We start from the raw sequence: 15,499 nt of genomic DNA on the forward strand, positions 1-15,499 counted from the left end.
CAGGGACACAGCAAGCAAATAGAATAACTCTTTCCCACAAAACACAGCACATTTATAGTGGTGACCTCATCACTCCAATGCCACGGTGATGTTCCCATTCCAACACTTGTACTACAGGCTTTGGTATCTTCTGGATAGTTATGTGATGAGAACCCTTTGAGGTCAGGTAATGTACTGGTATATAAAGCATCAGAAGTATTTATGCTTCTCTATAAATAACAAAGCTGTCTTGGATTTACTTGGAGATGCAGGAGTACAGGAAGAAGGGAGTGTAATAAGTCAGGGGGAAAAAACAGAAACAAAACAAAAAGGTCAATGAAAACTCATACTAAGCCCACCTAGGCACAACAGATAATGATGAAGCTAGAAGAATTCGGAATGTGAATGAGATCTCTGAAATACAAAGATAAAAAAATAGACTTTTTAAAGTTGCACTGCTTATTCCCTGTGCCCTATGCAACAGTATTTCTGAAAGATTTTTTTTTTTTTTTCTGGCTGCAATGTCCAGCTCTGGTTTGAGCATGGAATTATTTTAGATTTCCAAAGGACCTTGTGGGAGCTGGGAGTACCCCAGAATTCCCTAGTTTTTTAAAAGGTTGAAGCAAAATATCTGCAGAATTCTATTTTCCCCTTTTTGTTTCTCAAACCTTGAACTCAAGCAGTGCAACGCAAGGTTGAAGTAAAATTTCATAAGCTGTTCTTAATGCACAGGGATTTACATCAGCTAAACTGCTGAAATTTTGTATGCCAGGCAGAGTAAGACTCATTTCCTTAATTTAAGCATCTAGGTGTTCAGCATCTGAGGCTGATGTAGTCACACCAGGCTGCCTCTCCAGCCAGCAGAAATGGGCCCCCCTGGAAGATGCTTCATTTCCCTCTCAAAAACAGGGTCTAATCTGGGTCAGATGAGTTACCTCTGGAGGTGCCCAGAGCCCCAGCCTGCAGAGAGATTGGGGTGATTATCTCAGACCTCTCACTGTTCTACTTCTAAGGAGACAGGAGATGAATCCCGACCTTGGCAGCTCTTGGTTCCTCTGGGTTAGGGTGCTTAAAAATGTCTCTCCTCTTTGCTGGCTTGAAAGACTCCATCTCTCTCACCAAGAGACAATTTCATGCTCTTAAAGTACTAAGGCATGAAAGCATGATTCCAGCCTGTTCTTTCCGTGGGGCTGGTTAAAGAAAAGGGCCAGATGATGTGCTTTGGATTTGACATTGGTATCTGGGAAATGTTCCAGTAGGCTGAGCAAGAGGGTTGTGCTCAGTGCCAGCATAAAAAGATACAATTTTCATGGAGATGCATCCATTTACACCTGGCCTGCATTTGGCATGGGGAGAAGAGAGATTGCCCCTTGATCAGGGCATATTTGACATATTGAGTTATCTCTCTCATGACTAATGGAGTAAAGATGAGCACACGTTTGATATGTTATAGTGGCTTCCTATAAATATTAAAGTGAAAGGAAACTTCACAGACTTATAGGATGGAAGCACCTGCAATTCATCTACACAGGCTGTGCTGGGTTTGAGGTGGCTGCCAGCAACAGGCTTCCCAGAGGGGTCATTATTAGCTCTCTCTGGGCTTTTCCTGCTTGCTTTTCTGCTTTTCCAAGGCTTTCATGGCTGGAAGGAAAATTTTGCCTTGCTCAGCCTCCATTTTCAATGCAGCTGAGCTCTCAGAGATCTTTCTACTGTGCCTGGGGAGAATGTGAAATCACCATCGCTGGAGGCTTTTAAAAGCAGACTAGACAAGTCTGTGTCTTGAAAAGCATTGCTCTTCCTGATCCTACTGGAAAGCAGAAGGGTTGGCTAGAGGTCATGCAGTAACTTTCCCACTTCTGTTTCCCACATATGCTCTCACATGGCACGATCACTAAAGAACAATTTCTCAGTCTGTGGTCTGCACAACACCTGGACACGTTGCATGGAACGATGGCAAAAAGCAATTGAACTGAGAAATGAAAATGCACTTCCATGTGCCACAGACAAGCAAAATGGTGAGGAAACAAATTAATGAGGCTCAGAGGTTTAGCCTCATTTCTGTGTGGCTGTACATGAAAATTGTGACAGAGATTTCATATTTTTGTTTTGTCTTCAAAAAAAACTCAAGCAATTCCCCATTTGAAAACAGAATCAGTGTCCTAAAGGCTCCTTAAATGGATGATACCCTGAAGTCTGAGAGGTGACCAGTCCCTCAAGAAGCTCAGTGAGCTCCCTGTTATCAATCACCAGTTCACTGGTAGAACACCACAAGAGCCTGACACCCCCCCAGCCTCTTCTTGCCATGTTTTCCTTTTGTCTTTCTGCTGTAGTTTGCAGGGTGATGCATCAAATAATCCCAAAGGAGGAAGACTGACCTCAGCAAGGTTTGCTGGTATGATCTGAAGTAATTTCCCTCCTCTTCCCAAGCCACTCTCTCGCTGATTTTTTTGCTAGGCTGTTTGCACACCAAAGATTTCTACTGCACCCCTTAAGAAAGGAGTTGTGAATGCCAATCCAGCTGTCAGATGTTCCCTCAGTACAATCTGGAGGTCAGTAAATGCCATCAGATGTTTATCATCGTGATGCAGAGGAACCAAGTGGTGCTGCCCAGCTCCTCCCTGGAACAGAAAGAGGGAACTTTGCACACCAACGTGCTCCATTCTCTGCTGGCTCAGCATTTGCTTCCAAGTGCATTTCAAAGTCAGAGTCTGGGATTTTTCAAAGGTCTTTGCTGAAAAGAGTGACTTTGACATCCATAGGGTTGTTAGATGAAAGGCTGTTGTTATAAAACAGGAAAAATGTTTCCTTCTGCTAGGAACAATCCTTGTCTCTTGATTTTCCTGGATGGTATTGCAAAGCTACCTGTCCTGAGGCACAGAGTTAACTGAAAGAGGCAAAGAAGTCACTAAAGAGCTGAACAAGAACAGTAAAATGAGAAGTACAGCTTCACCTTATTGGAGTTTGCTTCAAAACAGTTGGATCAGCAGTGGCTCTTATCTACTCCTTTTGTTTCTTTATTTATTGTGTTGCTGTGAAGAGTAGTTTGAAGAAAGGAGAGTTAACTCAGACATGTGTCAGGGAGGCTTCTGTCAGGTTGGAAGGTATCATCTCACAGAGACAGTGTGAAAGCCATAAAAGGCTTCCCCCTACACAGAGATGGGCAATTCCTCACAACTTCCAACAGGCATTTAGCAAAGAAATATGTCTGAGTCTCCTTCCTTTCTTCTTCAGCCTATGTGCATTTTGTCCATCCTGTCTGCCAGCATAAAGGATAAGAGCTAAAAGTTCATTTGTGAGCCAAAGATTCTTGAAAGAAAACACCTGAGGGGCTCAACATCTGACTGCCCTGGGAACAGAGGAGGAGGACTGCAGAACTACAGCACAGCAGCTGGAGAAGCTGAAGAAGCTGTCTGAAACAAAGCCAAAAGGCCCCTGATAAGAAAGGTGAGCATGGTAACCTGGTAATACTTGGATTCAAATAATTATGGGGTGCAATACCTAAATATTTCTCCCTGCAGCTTCTTAGGATGAACTGCGTTTCAAGAATATGAAAAGGAGACACATCTCTACAGTGACCCTTTGACTTTATTGCTGCCAGTTTTCACTGTGCTGATGTCAACCAGGAGCTGATAAGAACAAAACAACCTGACTGGTCCTTTCCACTGTTCTGACCACAGTGAACCCAAGGGTACTGCCCTTCCTTCAGAAACAACAGAGGGAGGTAACGTCCATAATTCATCTGACAGCAGCTTTCCAAGATCCACATCACCTCTCCAAAGTGTTCACAGCTCACCACAAGCACATATTCTGTGGCTGAGCTGCAGTCAGGGGTCACCACAATTCAGAGCCCAGCCAGGCAGCTCTGTGTGCTCACAATCCCAGGAGCCAAGGCTCATGTGCAGACACCTTTTCCAGCCATAACTCCCTGAGTTGTGCATTCTTTGCAGCAGGAATGCTTGTCCTGCCCTTCCCCCAGTCTGGTATCAATCTTTAGTCTTGTCTGCACCTCAATAAAATTATAAATATTCTTCTATTAGTGCCCTGTGTATTGTCAGACACAAACCTCCATCAGCCATGGAGAGAATGTGAGCTTGGCTCTTGCAGGCTTGGCAAAAAACCCTGAAGGTTCCCCTCTGTTTAGACCAGGCATGAGGCTTGAGAACCCCCATTTATTTCATTGAATCACACAATGGTTTGGGTTGGAAAGGACCTTAAAGCTCATCTCATTCCACCCCCTGCCATGGGCAGGGACACCTTCCACTAGCCCAGGTTGCTCCAAGCCCTGTCCAACCTGGCCTTGGACACTTGCAGGGATGGGGCAGCCACAGCTTCTCTGGGCAACCTGTGCCAGTGCAGTTCCAGTTTCCTCACTCTTTTTCCAGATTTTCACTGAGTTTCTTCACCAGGGAGGTGATTTTAGTTTTAGTGCAAGACCTGGATGCACTGGGCGGGTTCTTGACTACTCTCAGTCACTGTCTCAGTTCACATCCAGCTCAGGTACCAGTGTTTTGTTAAATCAAAATAATTCCTTATGAAATTAAAACTAGGTTTTAACATCTGTAGCAAACACAGTGTGTGCTTACATGTCACATCTGCACCTGTGCAAATGCCAATTAACCCAGTATAATTAGCCACAATTTTTCTCATTACCACTAAGGTGAGAATCAAAAGCAGGATTCACTTCTTCATTTTTCCTACTTCTTTCTCTCTCAGATCATGACATTTCTATCACTACAGTGGATTGGGGGTTTATGTAATTGGCCACGTGAAGCCGATCTTAAAGAAAAATAATACACTAAAACTAAACCCTCAGAACCAAACTCCCAAGAACTCAGCACCTGATATGCTGATGTGGTTTTCAGAAGTTTGTTTCTTATTTAACCACCCAAAAGGGGTAAAATAAAAGGGGTAAATCTTTGCTCATTCTCTGCCTCTAGCAGCTTTACTGTGGTGAAGATCATGAAAAGAAATCAATGCATAGAAAATGGAGCATTTTTGAGAAAATTTGGCTCTTACTGTGAGCCTTGAACCCTTCAGAAAATGCTGACAGTGTGGCTATTTCATCACTGCACGAGGCTTTCCTGCCCTATTTCATGGTTTGTAACAAATAGATATTATCTGACAAGCAACAATTCTCCCCCCCATTATTTATCATTATTCATTAATCACCCTGCAGCAATCATCTATATTATTTATTATTATTCATTACTTTTTGAATAAATAATAACCATGGCAGGGATTACCACTGTGAGGAGCATGGGGGAAGACAGGATGTTCACATGTGAAGTGCCAGACTCCCTCAGACTTTATTTATGAAAAAGTCTGCTGTGGGTATGAAGAGTAGGAAGAATGTTGTAGCTACTATGGTTTAAGTGAGGAAAGGCTTGTGAGAAGTATTGCTTCTTATCATCCCAAGTGATATAATTGAAGGGGGGGAAAGTCAGAAAAGCTTTCAGACACCGAACTCTTTTCCAAAATTGAAGTAGGAGCAGCAAAAATTTGCTTTTGGGTGCTATTATTTTATCATTGGATTGAAAGGAATGGATTAGCATCTATTGTTAACATCCTTGTATGTACTTACAACTCTCCTGAGCACATTTTTTTTTTTAAATCTATTTCAGTATTGTCTGGAGCTGCATTGATTTTGATGGAGCTTCTGACAGAGAGATTTATCTCAAGGATGGCTTTCTGATCACTTCCAAAGATAGGGATTGTGATCCCAATTGAAATGGAAGTCACTCCTGAGCTTAAAGAAATGTAACATCCCTGATCTAGGTGTCCATGAACAGAAAGCTTATTAAAGTGTTCCTAAAAACACCCAGTAAAGGATAATTCATGGTTGTCCTTTCTGGTTGATTTAAGAGCTAAAATTTCATAATCTAACACAGATCTTCTCTTTGCTGGAAATTAATCTTAGTACTCATTGTCTTACACCCTCAGAGAACCCCTGAGCCTCTGCTGAAATGTCCTTTACTGTGTTACCAGGGTACATTGTGGCCTCTTTCAGTCTTTTCTTATTAAGGTTTAACTGCTTCAACTTTCCTCATAGGTCCTGTTTCCCGAAACTTCTCTCTTTCTTTCTGGTATCTGCTTAAATCTCTCCACTTTGTCCATAAAATGAGCTGCCCAAAGCCCTCTCACTCCAGCTGAAGCCTCCTCGCTCCCAGCTAAGCAGGATCTACGGTGTTGCCTCCCAGGGTGAGACCTTCCCGTCCTCACTGCTCATTCATATTCATCCTGTGCAGTGTTATAACCCCCCAGCCTTTGCCACAGTTCTCCCCTCAAGGCAGTTCCTCTCCCTGTCGTGGGCACAGCTGTGGTTTCTCCTTCCTGAGGAGTCATTTGCACCATTGTCCTATTGAATTTCATCTTCTTCATTTCCTGCTGCTCCTCCAACGTAGCAGGATCATTTTAAATTCCAATCCTGTCTCCCAAACTGCCTGCAGTCCCTTCCAGCAAAGTGTCATTTTTGAATTTTATAGATGTGCACCTTAGTCCATCATCCACCTGGATAATGAAAATATTGAAGTGGTGTGGGACTCCAGTCCTAATGTCCTTCCAGTTTATGGGAGAACTATTCATGTGTGACTTCTCAGCCAGTTGAGGACTCATCCTCATCTAGGACTTTCTCTAAATCACATCTTCCTGGTTTGCTTCTACGAAAATGAAGTGGTATCATATTAAAATCAAGATCCATCACTGCATCCTCCTAAACCTCTATGGCAGGTGGCCCCAATAAGGAAGAAAATTAGACTGATATAATAAGATTGTTCTTTGCCATTCCATCTTGGCTGCACCTTTTATTTTTATTATCCTCCAGATGCTTATAAATTAATTAATAATTTAGCCTATTATTTTTCTGGGTTAAAATGACTGGCCTATAATTCCCTGGGGCCACCTTTCCCCTTTCCAAATGTAGGAACTGTGTTTGTCCTTCTCTGGTCCTCACACAATTCCCACCAACCATTATTCCCTATCAGACATCCAGGAACCAATTTTAATTGGATATGTCATCAAAATTAGGACTTGTATAATTAGTTTCTTCAAGTCTGACAGGTACATAATTTGACTTTTCCATGTTTTCATCCATCTGGATCTGCTGCAGGTTGTACTGTAGGTTGCCATTCCTTTATGCAAGTTTCTTAAGAATCACATAAATCACATTAAGAAAAAAACTCAACCTTTGTAAAAAACACCTCATGGTCACTTGGCTGCCCACTCTTGAAACCTTTTGCTGTTATACCACAATTAATAAGAAAAAGGAATAACAGGAAAATAATAGTAATGATAAATGAGAAAAAGAGGAGAATTTTAAGCTCCATAGAAAGACCCTGCTGGAGTCAGACCTGAGCACCAGCCCCTGCACTTACAGGGGGTTTGACTGGGGGATGTTGTTTCCTACACACCCGCTGCAGGTTTGGGAGCACAGAGAACACCCTTTGACACTCTGCATCCAAAATCCAAGACCCCTTGGAGCCACCTCTCCTGGAACTGGCAGAAAAACCTTTTCCCACCCCATCAGCACATGTTGATCCACACGCCTATTTTGCCTGGAAGGCAAATTACACTCAAGTAAAACACTTTGACGCTTCCTTACCCCACCTTCGGTGCTAATGAGCTGATGAGTGAAGTTTGCAGCCAAAAATCTCAGTTTGCCAAGAGAGCCCAATTTCTTATTGCTGCCTGTGAGTTGGTCTCTTCCCCAAACAGCCAAGCTGCAAGACAGGAAGGGCATCCTCTCTTTAAACCATAAATCATCCCTTTAATTGGTGATCAGATGCTGTGTGAGAGGCCTGGCAGGTGTCAGTTCAGAGCTGGGTAATTGAAGGCAGCTTGTTCTGCTGCATCCCTGCCCCTCATCCCTGCAAGATGTTGGGAATCAATGCAAGCCTGAAGTGTGACTTACAAATGGCAAAGGGGAGAGAAACAGGAGAAGGTAGAAGTTTATCTTCCTCCAGAGCAGTGTCTGGGTGACAGCTGAGGCAGCCCGAGCTGAAAGGCATCTCAGACGTGCATCAAGATGGTTATCAGACATCAGAGACACTCCAGCACTGGCTGTCCCAGCTCATCCACATCAGTGGCTGGAAGGAAACAGGACTATGGAGGATTTTCACTTGAAAAATGAATGAAAGAAACTTGTGGGACGTGCACTCTTATGTCCCTCTGCTGAGTTGGTGTCTCCTTTGGTTCATTTGTCTGATATTGTCTTCTTTCTGTTCTCTTTTCCCCCCTCTCCCTCACAAGGGTGTGGGTACACCATTATGCACGTCCTAAACAACACAGTTTGGTGTATTCACTCTCTAATACTGCTGAGAATTAGTGTTTTTCTTCAGGATAGATATTTAGGCCTCAGATATTTTGGGTTCCTCGTGATATCCGCCACCTAACCCCTATTTAGGTGACTAACTCCTATTTTAATCAGTAAAAGCTCAGTCCTTAAATATCTCTGAAGAGCTGGTCCCCAGTGCCTTCAGCTCCAGATCCAATCACTGCTTCATCAGTCCCTGGGTCCAATCAGCAGTGATTGATTTAATGATGTCAATATTCCTTTCCACTCCTCCATAATTTCCTGTCCCTGCCCTTTATGACTTACTATAGGAAGCAACCCATTATGATAATTCAGTGTTCCTACTGCAGACAACTCTGCTGAAAATGAAAAGCCAAATTCTCCACAGCCCCAAGAAGCATCAGGAGCTGCAGCAGCCCTGTTCAGGCTGCTATTTATTGAATTGTTTTTCTATAAAGCAATGCCACAGTCTAAAAAATTAAATTAGTCTAATTATCCTATTTAAGGAGATAACTCTCCTGTTGCTACCACTCCCACAATTTTCTGCATTTCCAGCTCCTAAATTATCCACTTCTAGGCTTTTTTTCCTAGCCTGTATATATCTGAAAAAAATATCCTTCGAGGTATAATTAACTTTTTCATTCAGAATCCTAATTTCCTCTCTCAGACATTTTCTGCAGTGTTTAAACTATTTATTATGCAAACTTAGAGAAGTCAAAATATGAATTATGTACAAATCTATGCACTGGAGTTCTCAGCTAATCACTGCATCTCTGTGTCTTGTGGTTCAGGGGAACCAAAGTGTTCAGGGTGGAAAATATCACAGTCCAGCACTCAGCATATAATTTTTTTTCTTCACATAAAAGACATCCTTTCCCACAATTTAAATAATTTAATACCATCTTTTTAATGATTTTATATTTTATTCTGTGTTCAGGTAATTCCTTATCAGCCACCACTCTGTTTGCCTCCCTTCACATCATCCTTCCTTCATCTCTTCCCAGCTCTCTCCCTGAACTGCAATGGGACATGTGAAGACTTGCAATGACTTCCTCAGCCTGGGGAAGATCTAACACAGTTGGTGTCTGATTTTCCTCCTTTTCCTGATCTCATTCATTTGCTTATTCTCTCCCTTGGCATTTCTTGGCTTTTGCATTGGGATTTTACACTTTAATTTTGAGGATGTGGACTCCCTTGTGCACATCTGATACTTATAAAAGACATTTGTCTCTACACATCATTTAGGCTTTGGTGCCATCATAAAGGGTGATGTTATTGTTGTGATGAAAACTACTTGGGGCTCCAAGCCTTAAAGACATCAAAGAAAAAGATATTATGGTCCCAAGGATTTTTCAATCTGTGATTATTCTTTCTGCTAATTAATAGCACATCAGTGGCTATCTATCTGTCCTGTCAGCAGGAAGATGTTCAAAACCCCCTCTAGCTTTTCAGTGGCATATTTTCCTGTGTATCTATTTTAACTAACGTGGAATCATATTGCTTGGAGAAAACTTTTTGTCCCCAATGCGCGAAGCTTGAAGAAAATGAAAGGAAAAAAAAATATGCTTCTGTTTATTTTTGCATATGGGATTGTTATGATTCATTAGCACAGAAAGTGGACAGGCTCTGTGGGGTTATGTCCAAGGACATGAAATAAGGGGATTGGTAGCACTGGATCTTCTGCTTGTATAAGGCTGTGAAGCTTCACTGAAAACTGTTCTGTTGGGTTGGGAGCTGGATTTTCTGAAATACAAAGAGTTCTCAAAGGGATTTGTCTAAGAAAATAAAGCTTCCCCTAAATTTAGCAGTCAAAAGGTCAGGCACTCTGTCTAACCTTCCAACCCAAATTCAGTCATCCTTGACTAAATAGTTATTAAAATAGGTGAGATAAAATGTTCTCTTGGAATTTTTCTGTGTGTTGAATATATATAAAAGTAGACTAGACACCTCTGACAATCTTGGTTGTTGGAGAGGGAGGGAAATACAGTCCTGAATCAGGGGGAAAAATCTCTTCTCTAGGAAAATTCTTTCACTAAATTTTAATTTATCAGCCCCTCAGAGTCCATGGCTTTTAAGCACAATAAATAAATGTGTTGGTGAAGCTGTGTTCACATTCCAGCCCAAAGATAAGGATGTTTGTGCTTCTGGAATGAAACTTGACCAACAGACAAACACTATTAAACATGTGCAGCTGAAGAAGGAAAGCTCCAGGTTTTTTTCTGGGAAGACTCTTTCAACCATGAGTTTGAACCCTGCTGAATGCACATTTTATTCCATGCCTTTGGCCACCAGCCCAGTGGACATATGGAAAAAGCTGGAAGGTGCAGTTCATTAGGAAACACAGGATGGAACTTGTGAACGTGGAAACCAAAATACTGAGGTTCTGCCTGGGAGGTGGGAGGAGATTTTTAGGGACTTTGGGATTTTTTACTGGGTAGGGCCACAGACCTTTCACCAGACAGATTCCCCCAGAAACTGGAAAAAAGACCAAGCCTTTCTGCTTCAGGTGTATGGCTTTGGGAAGATGGGTCTTGCAGTCACCCAAAAGGAGAGGGAGATATATTGTTAAATACTTTTGTATTTATAATTAAAATTAGCTAAATATTTTTATAGGAGCCTCTCCATTTCTTTGTATTAACTTTATCTCATTACCAAAGGACCCTGCCTGATCTTTTCACTCAGACACTTGGGTGTGTGTACGAGGTAGAGGAACTTGTTTGGAATTTTGTTTCGTTTTCCACCCTTTTGGAGATCAGCAGCTTCAGAAGGATGTTTGCAGCAACCTGGTTGTAACCTCGGTGTAACCTGAATTTAATCCTAATTCAGGCCAGCTGGGACTCAAACCTGCAATTTCAGAAAATCTGGTGGGAATAACAAATCTTGTGATTTGGTCCCTTAAACCACCCCTTCAGTCTTAAAAGTTCACACAAGCCTGCACCAGGGGGAGAAGTAATTGCAGGAGAAATCCTGAGCTGGAACATCAGGTGGAGATGGGGAAAAAAATCACAACAAGTTAAAAATATCTTCTGCAAAGACAACCACAGGCCGGTGGTTCTGATAAGCTGAGTTCCTTCCTCATCAGGGATTCTCACTACCATTTTTATTTCTTGCCTTTGACACCTGGCCTATCATATCAAGGATTCTTCCAGCTCCTCAGCCTCCTGCCAGAGGCAGCAAATGCCTTCCCAACGCACCTGCCTCTGTCCTGGCAACAGGCTCAGGATGCAACCAAATCCCACTGTGAGCAGGGCTGGACAAGCTGAAGGATGGATAAGATGGATGCAGTGATGGCTGCTGGGAGGATGAGGCTGAAACCTGTGTCTGGGAGACGTAAAAACCTGGCTGAAGCAAATAAAATACGCACAGCAAGCGGAACAGATAATGTCAGTTCAAATCTTATTTATCTCATCAGTAGGAGCTCTGAGAGTTTGGTGCTTTCACTTTTTTTGTTATTTTATTGTTCGGGACGTCTCTCATTAACCTGCTTTTCTCTGGGTTTGTTTGTGCCTGGCTTTGGCAGCCAGCCAGCAGAAAACAGGGCTTTAATTCCACAAACTCTAGATTGCGTCCCAGTTATTAAACCATATTTGTTTCTCTCTTTCCAGAGTTTTGTTTTAGGCTTGTTTTTTTGGTTTTGTTTTTGGGGTTTTTTTTCCCCCTCTCTTAGCTCTAATTTATTTTTTTTTTTAATCCATGTTGTTTTGCTTCTCTCATTTCCACCAAGGGAAAAAAAAAAAACCACAGAGATTTAACTCTTGGGGTGCTTAAAACCAAAGTGACATTTCATGTGGCAAGTGGGGTAGCCCCAGGCCCCTGATTCAAGGGCCAGGTGCTGCTCTGGAAAGGGTCCTGGGCACTGTGGTCCCTGCCAGTGCCAGGGGCTGAGCACTGGCACTGGCACAGATGCTGCCTTGGGCTGAAGGTGGCACTGGAGGACTGTGCTGGTGAGCTGTGGCCTGATGGGACACACTGGTCCATGGGGGGAGTGGTACTTTGATAATGTAATGCCCTCTTGGATATTCAGCCAAGGACTGAGGTTTTAAGACACAGGAAGGACATTTATACTGCTAAACTTCATCTCTCTAACATGCAGTGGATAAGTTGGTTGCTCAGCCTTTACATTTCATATGGTCAGTGGAGAAAAAACCTTTCCCAGGAGACATTTTGAGAGGAGACCTGAAACCCCCCTTGCACAAACCTCTCTTTTCCTGAGCTCTCAAGGAATACCTCAAAGACAAGTTATCTCAACTTCAGTGCTGTAAATCTTCCCCTCTCCTAAGCAGAACCCAGTTTTGCAAACACAGACTCACAGTTCTGCATCTTGGAGTTTGAAAGAGGGTTTTAGGCATCTGTGTCCTTATTTTAAATAGCTCTTGTGACTGCTGGAGCATAGACCTGCAGATAGGAGCAGCAGAGCTGAATAATCCACATTCAAAGTTGGGCTCAGTCCAAGCTACCACTGTGAAAATTCTGGTTGCACAACTCAGGCAGAACATTCAAACAGTTTTGGGAAGGGGGCTTTCATTTCATAAGCTTCACCAGCTCCTAGTGATGCCCTTCCTCACCTAGAGCTTGGTATAGGTCAGGTCTGAAACTAAAAGGGATATCAGTGAGGGCAAATAATTCTGTCTTGCTCAAAACAAGGCTCTCATGGAAATATAGAGATGTGTTTTAGCAGAGGATACGGTCAGAAAAATCTTTTTTAAATCACCCATTTCTTCACTGAATGTCACCCAAATTCTGTAATTATGCAATATCTGAAAATTCTCAAGAACATCTCACTTCTGCTACTGGCAAAAAAAAAAAGTACCAATCCAGTGTGTTTCACCCAGTGATGTCTCTTTTCTCCAAGGAGGTGCAAAGATGGCTCACTCAGTCAAGACATATTACACAGAGGTTCCCAATCCATCAACCTGGCATGGAGAAGATGGATGGCAGATTCTTTTTGAGGACGTGTTAGTTTACACAAGTGCCCCGAGAACTGTATTTCAGATCAACCCACTTAAAAAAAAAAAAAAAAGAGAGACAGGAATTGTAAGAAACAAAAGTACCCCTCTGATTTTCCCTCTCACAAAGTCTAGCTAACATTTCTAGCACAGCTGCTATCCTAATTAAAGCCTAGGGTGTTTTAAAGCACAGGCAGAAAAATACCATTATATGCTATTTCTGGTCTCAGCTATACAGTCTCCACTGAAAACTTGCCAATCCTATGAGAAAAAAGAGGCACTGAGAGATTTGGGCCCAGACATTGGAGATGTTTATGCTCTTAAGTCCCCACTGAAATGAGGTCACTGAGGATCGAGGATGGAGGAAATCAGAAGCTACAGAAATGTCATTTATGACCACAAAAAAGGGTTTTGCTTTAAGTTCTGTTTCCCCCTCTCCTGAACCCCTCCTGTGTTTCAGGGTGTGTTTGTGTTGGGTGGCCTTTCACTCCCCGTTCATTCCCAAGTTCACTCCCGCAGTGGCACAGGCCAAGGTGAGGAATTGTTGGTGTCCCTTCAGCAGAGGGACTGTGGGCACCAGATGGAGCTTTGCTCCTGGGCTGGCAGGGCAGGCAAAGAGCCATTTCAATGTCACTGAGCAGCCAAAGGACTGAGGGCTCGTCCACAAACACACTTTATTCACTGGTCTGAAGACATGGAGACCGAACTGCCACAGACACCGAGTGCAGAACTCCTGCTCCCTCCAGAGAGCTGCACATTCTGCATCACACCTTGAGCAAACCTGCCCTGGTACCTGCACTTGTTTTCTAGGTCACATTTTACATAGAAAATTCATAATTGTCCTCTAAGCATCAGACTGAACTTTTGTCTTTTGTTTGATTTGGCTTTTAAACAATCTTTTTCCCTTGCTGGAGCTAACAGTCTTTCTGAAGTATGTGAAATGCTGTCATAGATTTCCCAGTTATTTACTTTTTTTCCCCTTTAAATCCTTTTACCCAAACGATTGGGCTCATAATAACTTTCATCTTTGGGAAATCAGCCCTGTGCGTTGCTGTATCTGTGTGGTTTAGATGTTCCATTTGCATGTAGCAAGTGTAATCAAGTCTATGCCACTTGCATCCAAACAACCCTCTCACTTTTTAATTCTGTGACTAAATTCTCTTTATCTGTCAAGATGATGAGGTCTAGCACCATTTTCCCCCCTGTTGGATAAAACACTTTTAAAACTGTGAAATTGTCATCTTCATTTTTGAAAAAAAAAAAAACCAAACCAGCATATTTTAGTTCTAACAGCATGAGATCTCCTTTATAGGCCATCCAGATGAAAGTCTTTTCCTTCCTACCTATAATAGAGAGACGTGTAAAGAGCCAGACAAGAAATCAAGTCACTCTCTGGTCTCCAATAGGTAGCAGAAAGGACCTGAGTTGGTCCTTATTTGTGAGAACCTTAGTTTAGATCCCTTGTTCTGAGTTCTCAGAGATTCACAAAGAGGCAATGTCATTTTTTGCATAATAATATAGTCCTCCCACCTTTATTTGCCCAGTTTTACTTCCTAAACAGATTGTAACCAGTGCTTTTAACATTCCAGTCATGCAAATCTTCCCATCAGGTTTCAGTAGCACCAAAGTAGGTCGAATTTATGCTCATATGTGAGCAATTCCTATTCCTCCTTTACTACCCAGAATCTTCACATTGGTGTAGAGGCAATTAAAGATTTTCTATTCCTTCAACTCTCTTGGTACCTCAATTAATCGGGTTCTCAACATCTTGATTTTGTGCTAAATTGGTGCTCCCTGTCCCTTCCCTTCACCCTCCCCTTTGCTATTATCATCCTGCTCTCCTGCTCTGCACAGCCCCTCCTCTCCCACTGCCTTCTCCTCCTCTGGAACGGGTTCCCTCCAAACAGCACAGCCTCATGCTCACAGAGGATGACCAATCCTCCACAAAAATAACAGCTATTTTATGCAATTCCACTGTAATTTCACTTCTAGAACTCTCTGCCTCCTGTCTTGCTTTAAAGGGGAGCTGCCTGAGAAGGTTACCTGGGCTCACCTGTTCTCCAGCTGCCTCTGCTGACCCAGGAGTGTGTCCAGACTTGCCTGTGACAAGTGAGGTTCTGTATAAAGCTGAGTTACTCACACTGAGACATTGCATTTCCCAAAAACCTGCCTGATGGGTTCAGCAATCCCAGGAACTCTTGCTGTTTTTTGTTTTGTTCAGCAATGGCCAAATCAGCACATCAGGGCTTGGATGGTCTTTCTTTCAGGCATATGGTGGGATTGCTGG

The sequence above is a fragment of the Corapipo altera genome, unplaced genomic scaffold (assembly GCF_003945725.1).
Source record: "Corapipo altera isolate COAL_440 unplaced genomic scaffold, ASM394572v1 268, whole genome shotgun sequence".
Taxonomy (NCBI): Eukaryota; Metazoa; Chordata; class Aves; order Passeriformes; family Pipridae; genus Corapipo; species Corapipo altera.